This window comes from Chlorocebus sabaeus, chromosome 21, assembly GCF_047675955.1.
Source record: "Chlorocebus sabaeus isolate Y175 chromosome 21, mChlSab1.0.hap1, whole genome shotgun sequence".
Lineage (NCBI taxonomy): Eukaryota > Metazoa > Chordata > Mammalia > Primates > Cercopithecidae > Chlorocebus > Chlorocebus sabaeus.
This window is the reverse complement of record NC_132924.1, coordinates 42,904,059-42,928,951: the sequence shown is the minus strand read 5'-3', so window position 1 is coordinate 42,928,951 and position 24,893 is coordinate 42,904,059. Positions and strand designations below refer to the sequence as shown.

General features: G+C 35.5%; 1 protein-coding gene across 1 annotated transcript in view; it reads left to right on the top strand.

The window, feature by feature from the left end:
• HDAC9 (histone deacetylase 9) overlaps positions 1-24,893 on the top strand; it is a 910,581-nt gene that overhangs the window by 752,082 nt on the left and 133,606 nt on the right. The gene's annotated exons all lie outside the window — the stretch shown is intronic.

Sequence of the window (24,893 nt, the reverse complement as noted above, 5' to 3'; positions counted from 1 at the left end):
TTTAAATAGTTCTGTCTGGAAAATTCTGCCTATTATAACATATGATGTGATTTTTACAGTAGACATTAGCATATTCATTGCCCTGAGAAGTTCTTCATTACCTATTTAATTTTGTTGACCAAGCATTTCTCAAGCTTCATTGGACTACAGAATTCCTTTTTTACATAGCACCATTTAGCATTCCTAGTTCTGGGGAGCTCACTCATTTTGATGACATTGGCCAAGGCAATCTCATTTGATGGTAGGGTAAATGACTTTTGTATAGTTTTCCTTTCACATGAAAACATTAACTAATTAATTAGTTGTTTCCAGTTTCTCTGGAACAAAATCTACAAAATGTAACATTAATTACAATGTATTCACATAGCGTTGTGCTTTTGTCTAAGCAAATAACTAAATATTTATATAAATAAGAAAAAACAAATTAAAAGCTTTTCTTTGAGAGAATTTTAAAAATGAGCATTTCTTCTCTAGAATTTAGAAAACACTAGTTTGTAGTTTAAACATTAGTCTTTTTTCAGATGTCAATGAGTCTAGTTAATTAAACCTGAGGAGCCTCCCTTGCAAGATTTTTGGAAGAGGTTTTAGCCTACTGGTAATGCATAATTTCTTGAATTTTCTATTTAGTTGAAAGCAAAACAACCACATAAAAAAATCTTACAGGTGTTCATAGTTTTGAAATTTGCCATTTACAAGTTCCCATGAAGAAAATCCTATTGATACCCTACATTTGAAACTTATGGAAATAATGGGGAAATTTTTTAATTAATGAAATTTTGGTGGGTTTCTGTTGTCCTGTGTGTCACGCATACTTCGTTGTCTCATTTAAAGTTCATTTCTCATGAGAAAGCAGGTCCAGGAAAAACGATAGAAAAATAGCTATTTAAAAAATACATTTAAAATAAATATGTTTGGCTTGGCATTCAAGATACAAAGGAAAATTCTACCCACGTTCTGGAATGTGTATTTTGGGAAAAAATATACACAAAGATATCCACAATGTAGAAAAAATGACTGAAATAAATTTTTCTACTGTAAACTTGGGTTGATTGTGAAGACATTTTGCTTTAATTATGAGCAAAATAAAAAATTATGCGAAAAAAATAGCGGTTTTAATGTTATGAATTCTCTTTTTCAACATCACACATACTATTACATTTGCAAATTTCACAAACATTATTAATATCTTGTAGGAACTTTAACAGGATAATAGATTTCATTTTTATATCACATATGAATTTATTTGTCAGCCTCCCAAGTTAACCTGGTAACTTGCATGATATACATTAAATTCACATTAAATACACATTAAATTCTCAACTTTACTATTTCATACAATCATATCCATTATCTTTGATGCAGAATTCATAGATTTTTAAAATCATTGTAGTTCTATTTGGGGTACTATAGCTTTACATAAAAATAAATCATGTATGCACAGCAATGAAAGGCAACTTCTATTTTGTGCCTTTGTTTTCCCATCACAAAGTGAGTGGTGGATGAGATTTTTTTCTAAAGAATCTCTTTGAACACAACCATTTCATCAAATAATGTAAAAGCAGATATTAAGTGCACATATTGTTTTGTGGTTTAAATGGTAAATGAATGACATACTCCTGAATGGGGTTGACTATTCTCAAGAATGGCACCTTTTCTTTGCCTGGAAGGTCGACACTTTATATTAGCAAAACTTTTCAAAGCTTCCCAGTGTATCTCCATTACTTGAGTTTAATTAGAGAAGTGGCATTATTTAGCTAGGCTGCAGAAATGTAAATTTCTGGCTTTCAATGTCGATATTTATTTAAGAACCAGATTTAATTTATAAGAATCCTGCCACTTTTGAACTATGGCATGTCTGCTATTCATCATTTATGACTGGAAGTACTTGTGAATTTGTTATGGCTAAGTAAGCCATTCATTTCAAAAACTGGCATTGAACACATATTATATGCCAGGCACTGTGGTAAGCACTTGGAATTCAGAGCTGTTGTTACTTTCAGGGATCATAATGTAAGTCATACTTATTGTTCTAGAGAACAGAAGCGCTCAGAGTAGATAAAATGATTAACTCGTCCTGAATGGTTTCAGGAAAGGTTTCATCAAGCATTGTTCAACCTTTGCTTCTAAAGATAAGTGGGAACGTTCAAGGGGAAAAAAGGAATTCGAGTCACGGGGTATTCATACTGACTGGGCAGAGAGAATGAACTGAGAAATGCATGGAGCCGTGAAATGATCTTTCTCTATTGGCTCAAGGACATCAGGGAGGGATTGGTAGAAAGAAAATGAATCATATTTTGTAAACTCTTATGCAAGCAAAGGATAGCCCAATAATACATGTATATACTCCTTTGTCAATTTGGGCTTAGTCCGATGACTGCCAAATAATTTTTAGTGTAGTATTATTTTCTAAGCTTACCCTTAATACACTTCTTGTTTCCTAGTATTGAACCAGATCTTTCTGGCATCTGTGTGTGGGTGCAGGAAATGGAGGTGGGGGAAAGAGTAAATGGTGCTTTTTCTTTTCTCTTAGTTTTTAATTGTTTCTGGACTCTTATAAGTATCTTTTGAAAAGCCTCTCTCCCTGTGAAGCTACATTTATAGTGGGATATAAGATGGCTGCTTATTTTACTATCTAGAATTTGTCACATATATTGCCTTCATGGTTTCTATTATGTACTTTTTCTATGGCAAAAAAAAATCATAGACAAACCAAAGATTTCATGTTTAAAGCTTTAAATATAATTTAAAAATATAATAGAATAACTAAATTATTTCAAATGACTAGTTATTTCTTCCAAGCAGTTATCATTCATCTCTGAAATAATTGAAGGGTATATTTAAGATTCTTCACGGGAATTCTTAAAATATTCAGTATCAAATATGTTTTATGTTCAGCTAAGATATATTTCAAAGGTTACTATTGTATAAAATAATTATGGCTATTTTTATTGAGATCTTACATGCTAGGTCCTAGATTAGAAACTTTATAGACGTTATGGCTAATTCTTAAGTGCTTTATATAAGTCACAGAACTACTAATTGGAAGGGCAATAATTTGAAGTTGGTTTGTGACTCTACAATCTATGCTCCTTTTGTCACACCACGTTGCTACTCTCTTCTGTTTATGACTTAAAATACTCAGGAGTAATAAAGCACAGTGACTTTTTACCAAAGTGTAAGACCTTCATACTCACATAGCCTCCCAACCTAAGGCACAAATGCCCAGTGAACAACATGGCAGATAAGAGCTATTCAATAATATTTGATTGAATGAGTCAATGAATAAATGAATGAATCAGAGAAGAAAGAGGGAATAATGTTGGCGATAGGAGCATTGTCAAGCTCAGGTATTAAGTGAACCTAGCAAAAGTCTGAGGGAACTACCTTGGCTTCTCATAAACTTTGCTTTACAAAGAACTCTGAACATCTATTCATTTTGTTGTAAGAATGTCAGACTTCTCTTTATTGAACAAATCTTTTGCTGTATGCCTGCTAAGCAATCTCTGTTTTAATCATTTCAAAAGGATATTCCAGTGGTTTTATACTCTCTACAGTCCATTGATGAGGATTGGGCACATTATTTTTTCTAAAGACTAATTCTTTTAAGAGTCCTGCAAATGTTAAAGTGACTATCTCAGACCATTTAAGTGGTTTGTTTATACTGGGCAAGAGACAGTTCTGAATCCCATGCTTCTGTTTAAATCTGAGAAAAATATCTTCAAATGTTTAAAAAATAAGTAGCAATTTCCAATGAGTAAGATTTTAGTAGTCCTTGAAATGATGCCTATTTTATTAAATAAATAAACAAATCCGTGAATGGAGGACAATTCCTGTGTAGCCCCTTTTAATTTCAAGAAAAGAAATATAAGCTCCTTAAATTTAGCAGGTTTTAATGAAATAATTAAAGTGACCCATTTGGCATATACTGAGGAGTAGCTAAAGAAAGGTCATAGAGCTGTTGATCTGGGTTCTTTAGATGCAAACAAGTTCTGATTTTAAATATCATCTTTTCGTGTCACTATGTTGTAGTATGTATTAATTAATTGATTAACCTTAGTTAATATTTGTTATTGATGCATATTTTCAATAGACAATGGATCTGTACATATTAGCTCTTCAGGGAAGTTCATTTCAGGGGAAAACTCTGACCTAGAAGGACTCTCTTGCACTGAGGTTGTCAGTGTGCCAACTGAAAAGTGGATTTTAAGAGAGTTGTCTAGTAGAGGTAATACATATGTAGTCAAAATTTTCGATGTTATTATTGAAAACTACGTATTTTTAAGTAATTGACTTATGTAGGTAGTATCTGTATTTAATCAAAATGCTATGTGCTTCCAAATTTAGGCTTTGCTAAAATATTTTTGGACATATAATTAACTGGAATTTTTAGAAGCTTAATGTTCTTGCTACATAGTTAAAGCCATTGAACCATTTGAGCATATACAAGCAGCCCAGTGTCTATCTTTCTCCTGTCTTGAGTTCATATCTGTTTGCTTTAATGACATAAGCAAATTAAAATCCATTAACACAAAGTTGTGATTGGAAATCTTTCCAGATATCCTGTCTATTCTTGGTTCACCAGTCAAAGTGGCAATTCTGTTCCTGATGCTGAGTCTTCAATATAGGAATGATGGCTTCCTGGGATTCCTCCCCTGCTTGTGACAAAAATGTAAAAGGGGCATTTAACTCAAGTGCAGAACCAGATAAAACCTTTTATTGTCATATCCACAGAGCAAGTGCTCTTTGGACAAGTCAATAATAGTCAGCCTAGCGATTTCTTACAATGGTTGGGTTTACCATGGAACTAGAGTAGATAATTTGGGGCAGGAGCACATAAATAAGTAAAATACTTTCTTTTCTCTCATTCTTATTTTATAAAATATGTCATCATTATTCTGGCTAATTCTTAGAAGATTAACTTCTAAATATTCTTGTTATATGTATAAACTGAAAAAGGGGTTTCTAAATTCTATTTGAGAGAGAAAATGGGACCATCAGTAACTATTTAGATTCACTTTTTTGGTAATGACGACTAAGTAAATACTGTGGGGGGGTTTTTTGGTTATTGTTCTTATATTTAATATTTTAATGTAATTTCATGATAAGTGAATATAGAATAATACCATTGTAGAAACAACAATATAATAATAATAGTAACATAGTAATGTAGAGTATTCATCGAGGCTTTAGTTTTTGCTAGTTGTTCATTTTTTTAGAAAGCTTTACTAGTCCTTGAGTTAGGTGTTCCTGTTTTCTACAGGCAATTACCATGCTTCTTGAGCTTCAGTAGATTTCCTGATGTCACACAGCTGGTATATGGTGATCGGGGACTCCATGGCAGCAAGTGTGATTGTGGGGACAGTACTTTGTTGGTCCTAAACTATACAGGAACTGTAGTTCCTGTGTCAAGAGCATGGGATAACAAAACAATCATACACTGAAAAATTCTTTGCAATGCATTTTAGTCTATTTAACTTTGGCTTGGACATCTAAACTGGTAAGTGCCCCAAAATTGAAAATTTAGACTTTCACTACCTTTGATATCTCCAAGCCACTTCTCCTTGTGCCTTCTCCTCATCTGACATAGTAAGACAGTCTATCAAATTAAACCCCTGGTTCTTTTTTTCCTTTTAATAACCAATCTAATTACAATGGGGATATAAATTTTTTCATCTTTGTTAAAAGAAATATTCTTCTTATGTATGCATTTAGATTTTGTGGAAGGGATATGTAATAGAACTTGAAAATATCAATTAAATTTTAATGGAATGCATAGAGATAAATGAACATTTAGGTTTCATTTTGAAATAAAGCATGATTTCATTGTCATCCAAAAGTCGTACTTAATAATGTCAAATTATTTGGGATCTTAATTTGTCAATGAGAGCTGTGGTTGATGCTTCCCAGTCTTGCAATGGATTCTCAATTGTTAGTGACAAGTAAATATATTAAGATCATGATATTATGTATTTTCCCAAGGATGTTGAAGACAGTTTGGGAAAGAGGGTGGAGTTTCTTGAAACAATTTGCCAATATGAAATACTCTACATATCAAATTGACCCTACTACCATCTTTCCCAGACCATTTATCATGCCTCAAAAATCAAGCCCACATTTTCTCTTTCTAAAAGACTTGACTAATAAAGAAGATGTGGGCTTCAATCTGAACTTGTCAATCAATCTTAGTAACAAAGCAGTAATGATTTTCACCTATTAAAGTTTTATTTCAATAAAAAGCAATACATATGAATCTATTGCTAGTGTGAACCACAGTTATTCACTGTCCAAATTTTGTTCTCTATTTTCAGTATGTTGAGATGTTTCAAAAAGTTTTATCAAAGCAGGTCACAAGAAAAAAAAATTCCGTAGGAATAAATTTGAGAAAGCTGTCAGCTCTATCTGCTTTTCAGCTTCAAAAATAAATATAGTTTAGGGACATTTTTTCTCTCATCTGTTCAACATATTGTACCAATTTTCATCAAAAAATTACAATTTCTAGGTGTGTGTCTCTAGATACCCTTAGAATTTCTGCTCTTTGACCCTGAGAGTAAATTGATCTTATGCACACCTGTCTTTCTAGGGAAACTTGCAAACTTGATTTTTGAGCCAAGCATCAAAGAGATATGATATTATTAGACAGTACAGAGCTCAGGTAAAAAGTCCAGGAAGTATCTTGAAGTGCTTGAAGTTTTGAAGGGGAAGTGATATCTGCAGTGAAGAGCCATTTAAAGTAGATCAAATGCTACAACTTACTTTTTATTATTATTTTTAAAAGGTCAGATCAGCTATAAAAATTTTAAGACAATATTTTTTCTCTGCCTTAAAATGGTTCCAAAGCCAAAAGTTTTCTGGAATCTGTACAGCAATTAAACAATTTTCCAAATAATGGGGACTAATTAAAAGGATATCTGTGTTTAATTAATTCTTTTCTCTAGAAGTTCTCTCTAAGAAAAAGGTAATTTGTATGCCTAGAAGTGATTTGTTTTGATTTTCCAGATGAAACACTGAATTATATAATCCTTGCCTTGTACAAAATCCTCTCAATGTATGTGTAATAATTTGAAATATGAGGAAATGCAATCTTTTTATGAAATATTATTGTGGAGCATTTTAAGGCCAGAAATAGCAGATCTTTTGGACTGTCGAGGAGCTTACATCAATTCATTGACTTAAATAATCTAATCTAGTAATAATGGAATTGTTGTGTAGTTAATGATATGAGATGGCCAGAATGGAAGGTAAACATAATTAATAAATTATAGAGTCACACTTTTTTTCAGAGTTCTAGTGAATATTTTAGAATTTGCTTCATTCACTGGTAAGATAAAGCTCTCGCTCAATTAAAAGTTACTTATCCTTTACTTCATTGAACAGCTGTTTTCTAACCAAATTTCAATGTCTTTGGGTCGTAGAGTGAATTTTTTTTGAAACTGAGTAATTACCCTCTTTTTCTATGTTTTTACATCTAAAGTTTACTACTACTAGATTTATTGAGATGACAAATAATGTGGAAAAAAGGGATTGAATGTTTATTTTAATATACCATAAATATAAATTTATAGTCCCTTTTTTGAGAGTTAGATAAGTATAATGGCTTACTAGTATTAAAATTTACATATTGACTTTCCCGTGTGGAGGAATCATTCTCATGGAAACTTTGCTCGACCGAAGGTCTGTTCAGATATTGCATCTGAGATGCAGAGCTGAAGTTCACACTGTTTTCTGGTGGACAGGACTTTCAGAGAGTAGTTCAAGTCTTTGCATGACATCAAACCTGTGGATGATAGACTCAGTTTTCCATATTTCATCCCAATGATTTGATGTCATATAAATGAAACATAAATCAACATCTGTTTTCATTTAGGCAGAAATTTAAACTTTTCAGGCACTATTGTAAAAGGGTAATGGCTTGTTCTTGTATTCATTAGGAATCTGCCCATCTTTCTTGTGGGCACTGCAGTACTGGGTATTGGTTGTCTAAACATCTATTCCAAAGAGCAGCACTACTGTCATAAAGCCATATGGAGGGTGGTGAGCTTATGAACGACAAAACTTCTAGTGGGAAAGACTTGGCAAAATGGCATTTGTCCCATTATCACTCGTATCTCAACTTCAAAGTGGAGAGGAGAAGAGAAGAAATAGATTATTCAGTCCACATTTAAGCACAGCAGAATTTTAAATCTGCATCTCAATTTGAAGATATTTTATATACCAAAACACTTGTAGAAAAGGCCATCAAGAAAATAACATGTACACATTATCTTTCCCATTAAAGAAACATATTGTTGCACTTGAAAATAAAATGTTGGCTCACCTAGGACGTGTATTTTTAGTTGGTTCATAACTCTTTTAGAATTAAAGCAATGCTGGAGTTACTGAAATGGACTGAAGTTCAGAAACAAAAGAGCATTTTTACTGGAACAGAAGTCAAAAGCGAATAAATGAAGAAGAGTTCATTCAAAACCAAGAGCAAGAATAGAACAGGCACAGATTTAGAATTTGAAAGTTTTATTACCCAAAGAGATCTGGGTTTCTTATCCTTCTGTACTTTTAGTTTCCGAAAGTCTCTTAGAGTTGCCTCATTAGACCTCTGATTTTGTTTTATATACCCATGTCGTCTTCCTTGTAGAAGTTTCTGACACTGTAAATTCTTTTATGTTTCAGTGCTTCTAAAATGAAAACAGCATTGTAGAAATTATGCAGTGATGCCTTCCTTTCTGATAAATATGACACCGTCATAGTAGGTGAAAAAGACAGGAACAGAAATAATAAAATCTGGAGTGTGTCATATTTTACTGACTCAGTTTCCATGAACTGATTAAATTCTAAATTATTAGGAGAACTGAAGTCTGCCAAAAGTTTGTTAATATATACCATTTAGTTTGGTTTTTTGAGGATGTGACAATTAATAAAAATCAAATGATATGTATAAAAAAATTAGTATGAAGGAAGGCTCACTCACCTGTTAATTTACTAGACTGAATTTTTTAATTAACAAATTAATATTATTTTGCACTCTTCTAAGATACACACAGAAGGAGAGAGAGAGGGTGAGTTTGGCACAGGTCTCTAAACATACTTTAGAAGAAATGAGAATATAGAGAAATCCTCCCATTGTCAGAGCTGAGCATAAAATCTGCACCAAGTTAGAAAGGCTTATGTGGCCCAATTTAAAATTTTGTTGTTTTATAATAACTTTGGAGAATTGTATTGTTCCTTATAAAATACCCACATGTTCTCCTTTGGAATAGCTCCAGAGTGTAACTGAACCACGAGGTTGCCTCCTGGTGCTTTATGTATTGTTTAATTGTTTGCTTTGGTGGATGTTTTTATTAAAAGCTTATTGTTTAGGATAAGACCAAAGTGTCATTTTAAGAACAACAGAAGGAGGGCTGTTTGGTCTCATAGTTCTTTTTCATAGGTGTGTTAGTGAATACCAGATACAGCTAATGAACCGGCTGAAAATTTTTCTTGTAATACCTCACAAAGAGAAACAACAACAAGCAAACCCTTGATTTTTACTCTCCTCCAATAAAACATGATGAGATTGGCTAGAAGAGCTAAGAGTCTCCATGGCTGTGCCCAGGCCTGGAAGGAAGAGAGGTATCTGTGGATGCGCATCTGCTCTGTCTGTCTTTTGTTCCAGGAGGAGTTTGCCTGGAGGAGTTTGTATCACACGCACTGTCATACACATGGCCGTATCAAGCCTCAGGAGCTGGGAGGCAGTGAAGCCCCTGTGTCACGAGGGCCATAGGGGGCTTCCTGGGGTGTGTACCAAGCCTACAAAGGCTTTAGTGGATCTCAGAGCTACAAAGTTCTTCATATCCTCCCTGTGCCCACAATTTGATTGCAAGATAATTATCTTAGCTCAGATCATTCTGAATATGAATTAGGTCTGGGAAAAGTTTTTAATTCAATGATTTTAATTCTAAATGTTCTTCTCCTCCCTGAATATTTTCTTTTCTGAAGTGGTATCACCACATCACTCACCGATTCCTCAGAAGTTGGCTCTGGAAAGAATTCATAATGTTCCCTCGCAGTTCCTTGCCACAAAGAGCAAGCAAGAGTTTGATTAGTCCTTGACTTCCCAAGCTAGTCTTTTGTGACTGGGACCCACCCTCAGACAAAAAACTTAAAGGCAATATACCTTGAGATAATTTCTAGGACTTACATGACCTCATTAAATTCCGACTCTAGATCTCATGTAGACATTTGAGGAAATATGATTATTGACAAAATGTAAGCCCATTACAGACTATATCACTTCAAAAGGAGAAAGGCCATTAGGACATAATTACATCAGAAACAGTATACACATTTGGCTGGTTTATAAACTGTCACTTTCAGAAGTACGAGGACTTATAAAAGTTTCCAAAGGTTCCATTATAACCCTATTTCCAACAGTATTCTCTGACAAACCAAATAAATTACTGCATGTATTGGACCTTTGAGGCTTGGGGCAAAGAATGGAAAAATTATTTACAAAAGCTTGAAAATATTTAATCACTAGAGGCAGGGGGGCAACGGTGTTTTAATTAGCAGGTCCTCGGGCCATTGGCTGACTAGAGGCTTTCTCAAACAACCACACAAATGCACTGAATAGCTGTTTGCCAGCCTTAGGGTCAGGCCTGAGATGAAACAGATAAGATAATTGGCTCTAATGAAATCCAGAAGGCCTTGGCTTTCTTGTTTGAGCTTGGATTTGAAAAGTGCGTGTGGAAGTGAGGCTTAATTCAAACCAGAACTGAGCTAGGCCCGTTTCTCAGTGACTTTGATATTGTTTGAAGTTCTAAAAGTGTTCGCCACACCACTAGCCTGCTGGGCTGGGCCTCCCTGGTACCCTTAATTACTAAGCTTTATTGCTGACTTTACTACACAGGAAAGGGGCCATTATATGTTCCATCAACATCAGCTCTTCTCAGATTGGAGGAAAGGGCAGGGTTAAAGGCCACTGTAGGAAGGCAAAAACTTCACTTTGAGGTAGTCAGATCATTTACCAGTGTTGAATTTCACCGTTATGCACATACATTCCTTACAACACAGAAGCCCAATTTCCATTTTTTAAACAAGTGATTACTTTTCAAAACATTTTTGTTTGTACCTTTTTTTCTTTCTTTCTTTCTCTTTTTTTTTTTTTTTTTTTTTTTTTAGAGAGAGAACGTTTATTTTTAAGGGCCGAAATGATTGCACATGATACACTGGAAAAAAAAAAGAGTACAATACTTCCCAATTAATCATCACACCAGAAGGTCTGGTTGGATTCTGTAATAAGGAGGATTATTATTAATGCCCCTTTGAAGTGGAAATAAGTGAGGAACCCTCCTGTGGTGTGAGAGTTGTCCTGACACCCCGAGGAATAAAGACGCCTCAGGAGACTCTACAAAATTAAATCCCAGCTTCTAGAGTCTCTCACAAAGTGGTTGCACAAAAGTGCTCCCAATCCAGTTTGAAGCCAAGAAGCAAAAACCAGGAAGTCTCCCCCTGAGGGGTCAGTTGTGGTGTTACTGAGGTTCCATCTTCCCCAGTGTCACGGCTGCTCTGCCTTTGGTCCAATTGGTAAAATGGATTATGCATACAAATGAATTAGTAACTATTCAACCCTTATCCCTCTCAGATGAGGAGATCTGGTTATATTATGAAAGCCAAGGGACATGGAGTCCAGTCCTATTTCCTGCCCCATTTATCACCTTTGGTTAGAAAAGTCATGAGCAATACTGTCAGACTTAACTCGTTATGAAAGAACAAGTTGAGTATTTTTTGCGTTATTTAAGTAAACTTGACATTAATGTGATACAATTGCATCCATGATCCTGCTAACCATTTATCCAATACTCCTTTCTGGGTATTGTTATGCACGGATGGACTGGGTCCTAGGTCTCCACTAGGATGATGTGTGTCTGGGCCTAAGGAACCATATTAGGAACCCAGGGAGACCAGTATTAGGAAGACAAACTGAGTTTCTGCTTCCTAACCTCTCCTAAGCAGAATGAAGGAGGCCCTATACAAACTTTTGCCAGTGATGAACATGATATCAGCTCTGATCAGAAGAAGAATCTGATCATACTCAGCTCATTTTAAGTACGTATGTTTTTCATTAGGCACTGTTATGGACTAAATGTTTGTGTTCCCCCAAAACATATATGTTGAACCCGTAACCCTCAGTGTGATGGTGTTTGGAGTTGGGGCCTGTGGGTGGTAATTAGGGTTAGATGGAAACTTGAGGGTAGGTGCCCTTATAAGCAGTGACACCAGAGAGCTTGTTTCCTTGCTCTCTCTCCATGCACACACACCGAGGCAAGGCCATGGGTGCACGCAGCAAGATAGGGCTGTTTGCAATCCAGCAAGAGTGCTCTCATCAGGGCCCAACCATCCTGGCACACTGACCTCGAACTTCTAGCCACCAGAACTATGAGAAAATAAGTTTCTGTTGTTTAAACCACTCACTTGGCAGTGTTTCTTTTTTAATGGCAACCTGAGCAGAATAAGACAGACACTACGAAAATCTTTAATATGAGAGACCAAACAACCCACTAATGAACTTAAATTACCAAAAAAGTATCTTCTAAACCATATTTTGCTGAACACTGGGTGTCAGAAGTATTAAGTGTTTCTCAACAATTAAGAATATCTTATAGTGAAAAATCTCTTATTGAAGATACATAATATTTAAATGCATATTAACAGCTACAGGAATTCCAGTAGCAATTTTACATTATTTAATGCATTCTTCCTCAAATTATCTTAACATGAATCTCCCAGCTCCTCACATCTCCTCACCCAATACCTGTAAATATCATGAAAACTAACATTCTGTAGAACACAACTTGAAAAATTCTGATAGATATAGGTAGCAAACTTAGTGGGCATTTTAAACAGTCCATCACTAATTCGGTAAAAATGACAAGATAAAAGTAAGTAAAAAACATCTGCCCCTAAGATTCTCACAGTCACTTTAATAAAATAAGTACATTATATTACGTGTCATTATAATATTGTGTTATCACATAAACTGAGCATACCACAATCCATATTCTACAGATTATCTTCTCCATTTTCCACTGGTTACATCTGAGTGGTTCTTAGACAACACACCCTAAAGACAAAGAAAGAAAGGAAGAGAAACAGAATTAACAAGAGAGGGAAAAGAGTGTCAGTTTCCTTTGCTATCACTATTAAATGACTCAGTGAATTTTCTTAGGGTAAAGTTACTGCCATTCAAAATTATAGTAAATTGGTAATATTTTACAGTCATATATTTTTTGTTTCAGCTGAGCATATTTTGTTTCAGCTTAAGTATGGACACATATCTCCCATACTTTTTTAGATCAGATATGCCACATTAAAAAAGATGGTTTGTTTTTTTAAAAAAAGTCTTACAATTAGCAACTAATGGCAGTGTGAACATATAATTGATTTTATGGATAAAACTATTTGCTGACTTACAAACTTTTAAGACTGCATTGGTTATTCATAACTACCTTTTGCTGAGGAAAAAAATGCTCGTTTATGTCAAAAAGGGGAGAGTTTCCATTAAGTTCATACTCTCCAAGATGAGAAAGCACACACTGAAATAAGACATTAACTGTTAGAATGTATTACTTTTCCTGGTTAGAAAAGAACTTGGCTTTGGGAGTGGACCCTATGCGTATCATGGTGTGGCAATGCCATTTTCTTTCCAAAGATAACATTTGTAGATGTACAGATGCTCTGAACTTTATTAAATCACAGCTGTGGTTATCACATATTTATTCAAACGATATTACAGCTATCAAAGCAGTGTGTCAGCAAAGTCCTTAGTAGTTTGCTTAAATTGCTCTTTCATTTTACTGCATATATAAGTATTCAACCACTGTCTTTAGGATATTCATATAGGTTGAATTATATAAATGGGGAGAAAAGCCTAAGTAAAAAAACACAAATATGCAAACAAAAAGCATTATTTATATAGAAGCATTCAGAAATCATGAATAGCATTATGACAAATTAGCCTTTATGACATTTCATAAGTTCACAAAAGAGAGACAGAGAAAAAAATACTTTCCTTGAATAATACAAAAGCATGCAGCTTTCTTTAGCACATTGATTCTTATTCCAACAATCTGAATACGGGGTGTTCTTGGGCAATCATGGTGTGGCTGAAATATGCAATATTCAGGGGGCACAGACCCTTGTACTTCTTGTTCTGGGAAAGGCAGAGGTGTGACAATGTCCTTCCAAAAACGACAGTGTAGGGGAGGATTCTTCCCTGGAAGAAACCTACAGAATGCTTTCTTCTGTGGAGCATTAGTAGATTTTTCCTGAGCCAAACATAATGAAGAAGTACCTTTTATCTCAAAGCTCAAAACCTCTGCATCTATTGTCATATTTTATTTGTCCTCAAATATCCTTATGAATTGGACATGGTACTTTTGAAAATCACACAGGAAATTAGTCCCATGTCTAGAATAGAGGCTTCCCATTAATTCAAAATGGGAAACTGACTACATTCCTGTCTTACTTCATTAAGGCTGCTATAACAAAATAGCATGGACTGGATGGCCTATAGACAACAGAAATGTATTTCATACAGTTCTGGAGGCTGAGAAGCCCAAGATTCAGGCGTGAGCAGAATCAGTGTCTGTTGAGGGCTGCTTTCTGGTTCATAGATGGCACCTTCTAGCTGAATCCTCACATGGTGGATGGGTGAGGCAACTCTGTAGGTTTTCTTTCACAAAGGCACTAATCCCATTCTTGAGGGCTCTGCTCCCATGGTCTAATCACCTTTCAAAGTGCCCACCTCCTAATATCCTTCTGAGTTAGGATTTTGACACGTGAATTTATGGGGGACACATTTAGGCCATAGCAATTTCCAAGAAAAACGTGCGTGGATTCTGAAGAGTAGTGAGAAGTAACCATTTCTCATGGTTGCAGTGCTTCCCTTTGCTCGCAGCAGCAGGTCTCCTCTGCTCTCACCAGATTTCCTTGAGGAGCAGCTGAGCTGCAGTGTCTATTTGCTCTACTTTCATGGATGCTGATATGGTTTGGCTCTGTGTCCTCACCCAAATCTCATCTCGAATTGTAATCCCCATGTGTCGAGGGAGAGACCTGGTGGGAGGTGATTGGAACATGGAGGCAATTTCCCCATGCTGTTCTCATGATAGTGCGTGAGCTCTCACGAGATCTGATGGTTTCAAAGTGTTTAGCAGCTCTTCTTTTGCTCACTGTCTCTCCTGCTGCCATGTATGATGTGCCTTGCTTCTCCTTCACCTTCCAACATGATTGTAAGTTTCCTGAGACCTTCCCAGCAATGTGGAACTGTGAGTCAATTAAACTTCTTTTCTTTATAAATTACCCAGTCTCAGATAGTTCTGTATAGCAGTGAGAAAACGGATTAATACAGGTAATCTACATTAGTATTACCTCTTAGTAATTATCATCTTTTATTTGCCTTCCCATGAAACTGCATTTAATTTTCAAAGAGTACACTTGAAAGGTTAAGACCCACATTTGTATGATGTGCTTTTCCTGAAATGTTAGTTGGTATAGTGATTTATATTACATCATCCAATCTACTTTTTAAAATTCCATTAATACCAAATGTCTAATTATTCCTGTCTTGTAAAATGCATTTATGAAAGCAAACCATTTTCCATTTTCTTTCTTTTATGGAAACATCCAATCAAAGTTGGTTTCCTGAATGTTTAGATTCATTAGGCTTTCTTCATTTGTAAAAATATAGGAGCAGCTACTCAGCAATGCCTTCTTCCTTCCTGCAGGTAGGTAGGTACCTGTGTGGGAAATACCTTAGGAACCAAGGATTGCTGGAAACTTGTCTTCAAAGACAGCCCTTCTGACAAGGCTGCTGAGGGGTGCAGAAATGGTACACCTCTGTTCTGGCTGCTTGATCAGTGTCTTAATTTAGCCTTTGGTGCTTTGAGGTATCTTTCATGAGTATGAATGTGCATAAAGCTGCCTGACTTTCTACCATGTGCTTAACTGTGAGTTAGTTGCTGTGGAAAAAAATACAGAAGCATACACAGTCGGGGTTGGAAGTGAGAATTACTACAAGACAACTACAGAATGAGCAAAGCCTGAAATATTGACCATGCATTAGGAGAACAAAGATAAGGGAAAGGACTGTTAATCCAAGTCTTGTGAGTAGCCCAGTGTCCTCCTGGCATGTCCAGGAACTTGAGGACAATTAAAGTCAGGAGAGGAGGAGGATGTTTACGGACGTACTATCATTCCTATTCTGAGGCCAGGCCTGATTTGTGGGTGTTAATCTTGTACGATTACAGGAACTCTCTTTCAAAGAAATAATACAAAGGCAAAAATTCAAAAATAGGTACAGGGACTTGGAAAAGGTCCATGTGAGTGAGGGACTTTGAAAATTAAGATTCATTAGCTTTATGGGAAATATGCCTTGGTATGTATAGTCCTAATGCCTTGTATTGCCTTTAATTGGAGTGAAACAATGGACACTGCACCATGGAATGAGCCTTAGGTAAAACTAATGGCTGTGCTAGATAGTGAAGAGAAACAGAGAAATTCTACAAGGTGGGGGATTTCTTAGAGAAACTGCACTGACAGCGGATGATCTTGACATAAAAATTCAACTGGGATACATTTTTCATTTGAGGGCACATGCTGAGGAGATCAAAGTAAAGGAGTTTTTTTCTTTGTTTGTTTTTTGTTTTTTTTTCCTCTTTTTCTTTCCAGTGTATGTAAAGGTAGATTTTTAAAAATGTGTGTGTGTGTGTGTATATATATATATATATATATATATATATATATATGAAGAAAGGATCCATCGAGGAAAAATAATGAAGTCAATCCAAACCAAACAAATCATACTAGGGGTGCAGGGAGCAACCAGTATTTACATGGGGAGTGCACACTCTTCTTTTGGGTTTGGTGTGAAGGGTCTGCACCTGTTTGTGAATGTGTTCAGAATGTGGACTGCGGCTAGTCCCTGAGTTGGCCTGGCTCCGACTTTCCAACGAAGGGGCAGAGTTGCTTTAATGTGGTTCACGTGTATGGTGTTTCATCTTAAGCAGAGTGATTTATGTTAATGAAATGAAACAGAAAAAATACCCTTGACATCCTAGTCTCCTTAAAAAATATTAAATAAATATGTCCAGGACTTTTGCATGATTATATTTATTAAAACAAATGGAAGACTTCAATCCATACCAGAATAAATTTGTAGGTGACCCTGAGGAGGGTTAAATCCATTAGGAAAAAAAAAATGAGTTTGGGGCTTTCTTACCAATTCTGAAAGGAAAGTTTTATAAAGCCGTTAAGATCAGTAATATAATAGAAGGTTACCAAACGAGCATCAAGTGTAAGATAATTTGTTCTGTAATTTAGAATATTGTTTTGTTTGGCTTCTGAAAATTTAATCCCCAAATCACGATTCACAAAATATATTCAGAACATCTTTGTAAGTCGAATACTAGACTTCTTACTGTCTTAATGAGAATTAAGCATGTGCCATCTTTAAAGTGTCTACTTGAAAGTGTTATAATTTAAGAGTTCAGCTTTAAATTGTTTGTCATAACTATTCTACTAATACAGAACTAGTCATTTTAATAGAACTTCAGGGCAGCAGAAAGAATCTTTTCAACTCTTAGATTTCATTAGTGTTCATTTATCTATACCTTTACAACATGATTATATAATTAAGTTTCAAGGAAATTAAATTGGTCAAATGAATACATTTTTAAAAATGAGTTGATTGACATTTTTCTCAGAAGTTACCTATCTGATGAAAAACATTAGACATAAGAATAATTCACGTGTCTGGTTATCTTAACTGCTGATTGAATTGTAATTTGTCCAGCTGACTATAATATTTAGTAAAAGTGGAATTAGCCAAAGAAAATGTAGTTTACTTGCTTGGGACATAGTGACATACTCTTAATTCCTCTAGTTTAAATAAATAGTCTATTTTTGAAATACTTTTTACAAACAAGGTTAAGAAAGTAATACAACAAAACTTCTATTTTAAAAATCTTTCTGTTCGTTGCTATGGAGGAAGATTTCACCAGAAATGTATCAGAAATTTGCCTTAATGTGATGTGCCTATGGGTATTTGGCAAGCATGTCACTTGGCAGATACTTGCTAATATGCAGCATAAGAAAATGAAATGTAAGGGTACTTTTAAAACACATTCCTGAGAAATGCTTAGCTCTATCTGCCAGGTGATATATCATTTATTGTCATATATTGGCAGCTGAAAAATTGAATTTAGTTTTGCTATCTTGGCTACAGATATTATGTAAATTATATTCTTACGGGGTTCAAGGTAGTGATCTTGATTGTAATGATGTTGATAATGGTCATTTAATCAATAGAGAGGCTGTTGGTGTATCTTACTGCAAATAAAAATAAGTTTATGATAATCAAGGTGCATTTCCAATGAAACAGAAAGGGGAATCAGAAGAGGAGTCAATAGGAGGGTAGAGAAAAATAGAAATGGTTGTAAGAGAAACAAAGAAAGAGAAATAAAGATAGGGTACAAAGACACTACTCTAGTCTAGTATGGGATGCTAAAAGAAAAAAATACTGGGCCAAGCCCCGTGGCTCACGCCTGTAATCCCAACACTTTGGGAGGCTGAGGCGGGCAGATCACGAGGTCAGGAGATAGAGACCATCCTGGCTAACATGGTGAAACCCCATCTCTACTAAAAATACAAAAAATTAGCTGGGCGTGGTGGTGGGTGCCTGTAGTCCCAGCTACTCGGGAGGCTGAGGCAGGAGAATGGCGTGAACCTGGGAGGTGGAGCTTGCAGTGAGCCGAGATCATGCCACTGCACTCCAGCCTGGGCCGCAGAGCGAGACTCCATCTCAAAAAAAATAAAAAGAAAGAAAAAATATTGAATAGAGAAAAGTATAAAAAGTCTAACAGAAGAGTAAATAATCAAATTGGGGTAATTTTTTAAATGAGTGGGAGTAAGGAGCCACTACAGCAAGAAAAAAAAACAAAAATGGTAAATGCCATTATTTTCAATAAATGCTATAATTTATGAATATGGGATTTTATCACGGTCATTGATGTTATAGCATTTATGGTCTATATATTTTGACAGTGTACTTAAACCCCCAAGGCAGGCAACATGGTTAGTGCCTGCATAAATTAGTCAGGGCTTGGATTGTTATTGTTAAATATTTTGATTATCACCAAGGTTTAAAATAATGCTTTTATAATATAATGGGAAAATGGATGCAATTGGCTGCTAAGTGATTGGCGTCAGATTTCAGAGGTAGTAAGAATTAGCTAGAAGGCATCCCTTAATCTCACTGCACTCTACTCTCCAGAAGCCGTCTCTGAAACCAGAGCAGTAATAGGACATGTCTCTATAACACAACCAATGAATGTCATAGGCTGGTTTCAAGACTTCCAGCTCAGGACTTGCTTTAAACTAAATTACGTGCAGCAGACTTTTTCCAAATATACACCCCCTAAAGATCTATCTCGACCTAGCGTAGTCTATTACAGAGAAGGGAGTTGGAAAGATTGACTGATTGATGAGTGGCCATTCTCTGTAAACCTGACATAAATGCACATTTCTTCAATTTCAGAAAATAGTTGCAATTGTTATTTGATTATTTTTTATCCTGGCCCATGGTCAGTAGCTCTATCCACCTCATTTCTATCATTGCTAGAGTCTTTTGCTTTAAGTCTTCATCGTGAGCATGCCTTTCCTGCTTGTCCTTTGAGAACACTGTTCACAGTTCATGGCACCGACTGTGTTTAGGAATGGTGGCCGTGCTGAACTTGGGCCCTCCTTTTCAGCTGCCTGTGGTTTCACCACTTCTTAATACGTTAAATTTAATTAGGCTGTGGTTGTTAGCCCCTTATTTTTCTGCTCGCCATTCTGTCAGTTAATGTTTCCCTTGCATAGGTCAGAAGGTGGAGAGGGGAAGAAAAGAGGGAGAAAAGATTCTCAGCCAAATCCAGGTCAAGCTGTCTAACCAAACAGTAGCTGATTCTACTACCGACTTGGTCTCTGTTTCCCAGCCTTTATGGTACCAAGAGACCTTTGCAGTAATGGAAACATTCCTTCTTTCACTTCTGTGCACCGTCATCTTCCTTGACTTCATGCAGAGAAACACAAGGAGCAAAATAATTGTAAGCATTACAGCCTTTTACTCTAATGACCTTGACTCTGCACTGGGATAGATGTCTAATTACAAAGAATTCAGCACAGACCACATTAGCGGGGCTGGTGTTTGCTTTGCACACAGACCCAACATCTGTTGGATCTTTGGAGCAGGGATTTAGTTATGGGAGATGAATCCTGCTGTTCTCTTAAAATGCATGCTTTGAAAAGAATGCTCTTATAATATTTTGGTCCTGAGAGATACTGCATCATAGGTTCATGCTAAAGGCTCACAGCCCCTAAGAAACTATGAGTAACTGATCAGAGATCAAATTCCTAAAATAGGAATCTATTCTTATCTTAGAAACGATGAGTATTATTTAGAAGCCATGAGTAACTGATTAGATTTTTAAACTGCAGATCAAACCCCTAAAGTAACAATCTATCCCTAAAAATCAAAATCTATTTTGCTGTTTTGGTCACCATAATGAACAGAGGGACTTGAGCACATGGTTGTCTCTCCACCACTCATGGCTGCTGCATAGAAATTGCCCCTAAATGGTGTTAATATGATTGATTTTATAAACTATGTAGGTAGAACCTCTATTTTTCTTACATTGAACTTGGAGTGGGCAAAAAGAAGCCTACACATGCATTACAACCATTGCAAATACATTACAAATGTACATTATGAATGTATATTACAAATACATTACAAATGTACAAATGCATTAGCAGTTTCCCTTAATTTCAGTTTATGAGTTTGTGATGTAAACAGCAGGAAAGAAAAACATTTGTGTGTATTTATCTTTGGAAATAGCCCACTTATTTAATCAGTTGCTTTCTATTAACATTTATTTGGTGAATGCGAACGATACAATCAAATGTAACATCGATTTGGGTCTCTGTGATTTTCCCTGTCACCTCAATGCATTCCCATCTTTTCTCCACATTACTGTTTTTCCATGAAGCATAGGTGACATTCATTTGCCACCTTAATGATCACAGCTGGATCACTGTTGTCAAACCATAAAGTGCCTTTGAAGGAAATCACAGTCTGTTCATATATTCTTCTCCTACCTCTCAGCTTTATCTTTTTCTTTCTCTGATTTCTTCAGTCCAGCTTTCAACTCTTCACTCCCATGTATGTCATGATTCAACTCTATTTAAATTCTTATGATTTTCTCTATTTGTCATGGTTTTGCTAATTTCGTAACTAAAACATGCTCTTCCTTTTGTCTGGAAGTATTTTTTCATTGAATAATTGCTTTTCTTTTTTTAGTTTTTTTTTTTTTTTTTAACCGTGCGTTGCAGCACATTAAAAGTTTATGAAATCAATTTAGAGGGTCAAGATTGGCATTTTTAATAGAATGTAATAGAAGATAAAAGAGTGTTACATATTGTTTCACAAAATATGTTTTAGTTGTGTGTGTGTGTGCTTGTGTGAGTGTGTGTGTTTGTGTGAGTGTGTGTGTGTATGTACTGGTTCCTGGAGTGAAATGTATTTTTTTGCTGTTGATTGTGGTTTGAGAATTTCGAAAGCCACTGTTTAAACAGCCAATTAAAATATCATTTTATCTATAAAGCCTTGTCTCTGTTCTCTAGAATAATTAATATGTTCATTTTCTATGTCCACATTTATAGCAATATTTTTAGAGTAATTATTGTTTTGAACTGGGAGAAAAAAATCAGTATCCGTATTAAAGAACATGTCCCTTTGAACTGGAAGAAATTTGTTTACAGAGCTGCTTCATTCATGCCACCTGAACTTGTTAAGTATATGAATCATAGGAATCTGTCCTAATAGTATGAAACCTAGCACTTGGCGCCTTGGCATTGAGATTCACTGTATATGCTCAATGAATGTTCCAAGAATAAATTAATAAATGAAAAAAATCTATGAAAAGACAAACTTGACAAAGTTAGGTTCTACTATTTTGTTTTGAAATGGGAATGTGACATATACAAACCAATTTGAAAATATTTCTATAATATCTGCTACTTGAAAAGATTTTTAAAAACAAGCTAATTTTTAAAAATACTGTACTAATAACTGTGGAGCATTATTTGGTCTAAAACAAATACACATGCACAAAAGAAAATTGGTTTTCAAACGTTTTATCCATTGAAATCTCAGATTCTGCCAGCTGTTTAGTGGTTCATTTAGCATGTCACAGTACCATGACAGCAGTGTTGACATACCACCATAACACTCCCTTTTCAAAAAATGAAACTAATCAGTGAGAAAGCTAGCTATCTGTGCATATGGATCCAGATGGCTGCAAATTTGGAAAAATGGATAATCAGTGTATTACTACAGTCTTAGGCTGCTGTGAAGAAATACCCAAGACTGGGTAGTTTATAAAGGAAAGAGGTTTAATTGACTCACCTGGCTGCATGTTCTGCATGGCTAGGCAAGCCTCAGGAAACTTGCAATCATGGTGGGATGTACCTCTTCACAAGATGGCAGGAGAGAGAATGAGTGCCCAGCAAAGGGAGAAGCCCTTTATAAAACCATCAGATCTCATGAGAATTCACTATCACAGGAACAGGATACGGGAAATCGCCCCCATGTTTCAGTTATCTTCACCTAGTCCCTACCATGGCACGTGGGGATTATGGGAACTACAATTCAATAAGAGATTTGGGTGGGGACACCAAAATAACCGAATCAGCTTATTTTAACATTTCCTATCCAGAATATTTGAATGTACTTTACTCAGAAATTGTTTTCATGCTAATCCAAGTGACATTCCATAGTCTAACTAATCAGAGTATATTTTTATCTTAAGTAATAAAACTACTCTATCATGTCACCATGGAAAGTTCATACTTGGTGGAGTGAACATTGCAGTTGAAACTGTACCTAGAAATAAGTTGCTGCTGAATAAACATTGACAGCAGTAGCTCATTTTTACCATGTCCTGATCTCCTGTGAAGTTTGAGTGGCATACCTACTTCCTTTCTAACTCACAGGAACACTGAAGTGATTACTTCGATACTAGCGATATGCCTTAATTGCCTCATAGAATCAGAGAACTTAGAAGCACTAATTTTTCATCCAAAAATACAGTTAAAAGGCAGTGAAATTGTCAAGTTTCCAAGAATATGATCTTTGGATTCAGACAGATCTGAGTTTGAATCCCAATTCAGTCAGTTATTTGCTGAAGCGACTTGACTGAATCTCTTACCTTCATTGAGTCTTAGCCTTACTGTCTATAACTGGGATCAAAAGACATAATTTCAGGTATATTGTGGTCATTGCAATATTAGAAGGAATGTATAAACTTCTTAACTTCATGTCTGGAGCCTAGTACATTGTCAAAATGGTTGACAATTTTATTGTTGTTTCTAGAAGCAAAGAGTTTGCTTGCCTCCAACATAAATAAGCTATTTTTTAGTGTTGGAATTAATCCTACTCTCCTGTTATTTTAGATATGAATACAAGTAACACTCCTCGATCTTGGGCTGGTCTCCTGATTGAGAAGACAGCCTAACTCTGCACTCAGAACTCTATTCAGGCCCCTAGTTCTTTCTTTCTTCTCAGTCTCTTTCTGGCTATGCCTCAGGGAACAAGAAAAATGTGTTACTAAATGAGCTTGCCTTTTGTCTTGTTCATCTCACATTGTTACGCAATTAAAAAAAAAGAAACTTGATGATGCTGCCTTCCTCAGAAAGGCCACATCAAAAGGTAGACTTCACCAAAAATAATACACACTTTTTCCAAAGACACAAACAGTTCCTTGTAAAGGATGTCATGCTGTAATTTGTTTTGTGAATTCTATAAACCACAGAACATTTACTTACAGTAATGTTTGACCTTTCTTTTTCCTTCTTTTTATGCCTACAAAGCTTTTTTCTCTCCTCTTGAGAAGAAATATAAAGGCTAACACTCTTTTATATATGTATATGAGAAAGAGAGAGAGAGAGAGAGAGAGAGAAACATATATGATTTTATTGGAATACTGAGTTTAATTTTTAGCCAAGGTCCTTTGGCTTTATGCAATAATATTTTATGGAATGCAATCACTTGTGCAAAGACTAAAGAGAGGCTCATTTGAAACTTTGCAAAAAGAATATGCTGCTCATAGGGTAATGGGAAATGCAATATGTGTACTAAGCTACACGCTGCACTCCACCGAAAGGAGAGAAATCCCTATGACTGATTTGATGGTAGTATAATCTCTTTAGGGATTTTTTGGATAAAGAAAGTAATAACAAAAAATAGGCACATAATTAAGTTTCCAAAGTGCACGTGTCACCAGCATCTTATTGTCCCTCTGGAGGGGAAATTTACTAATGACTTGAGTAGACATTTTTCCTGCTATGAGCCCTTTAAAAAAAAAATCAGCCTTTCCGAATTTTCTAAATAATTCTCTGCTATGTGAGTTTTAAGAACATTTTACTGTCATTTGTGTTCTATTTTCTATTCATTATGGCAATGTTTTACAACCACCAGGTTGCTATAGAAATGAAAATAAACAAAGATTTGGAAAGATACATGTTGCAGGGGCTTGTTCTGCCTCTCTTGCCCAAACCATGAGGATTATGTTCTTCTTTAAATATACTTTCTTCCTTGGTTATCCAGTTGGTCTTAATATAAAGAAACAGAGTAAATACTTTGCTCTGAATTGTGTAAAGTTTTTCTCAATATCTTAAACCCTTTTCATGTCCTTTAAGAATAAATTGGGCTAAAAGAGGATAAAATTAGAAGGAAGTAAAGGAAAGAAAAAAAAGGAAGATGGAAGAAAGGAAGGAAGGAAAGAGGAAGGAGTAATAAGGTAGGCATAAGATAAAACTAAAAGTCT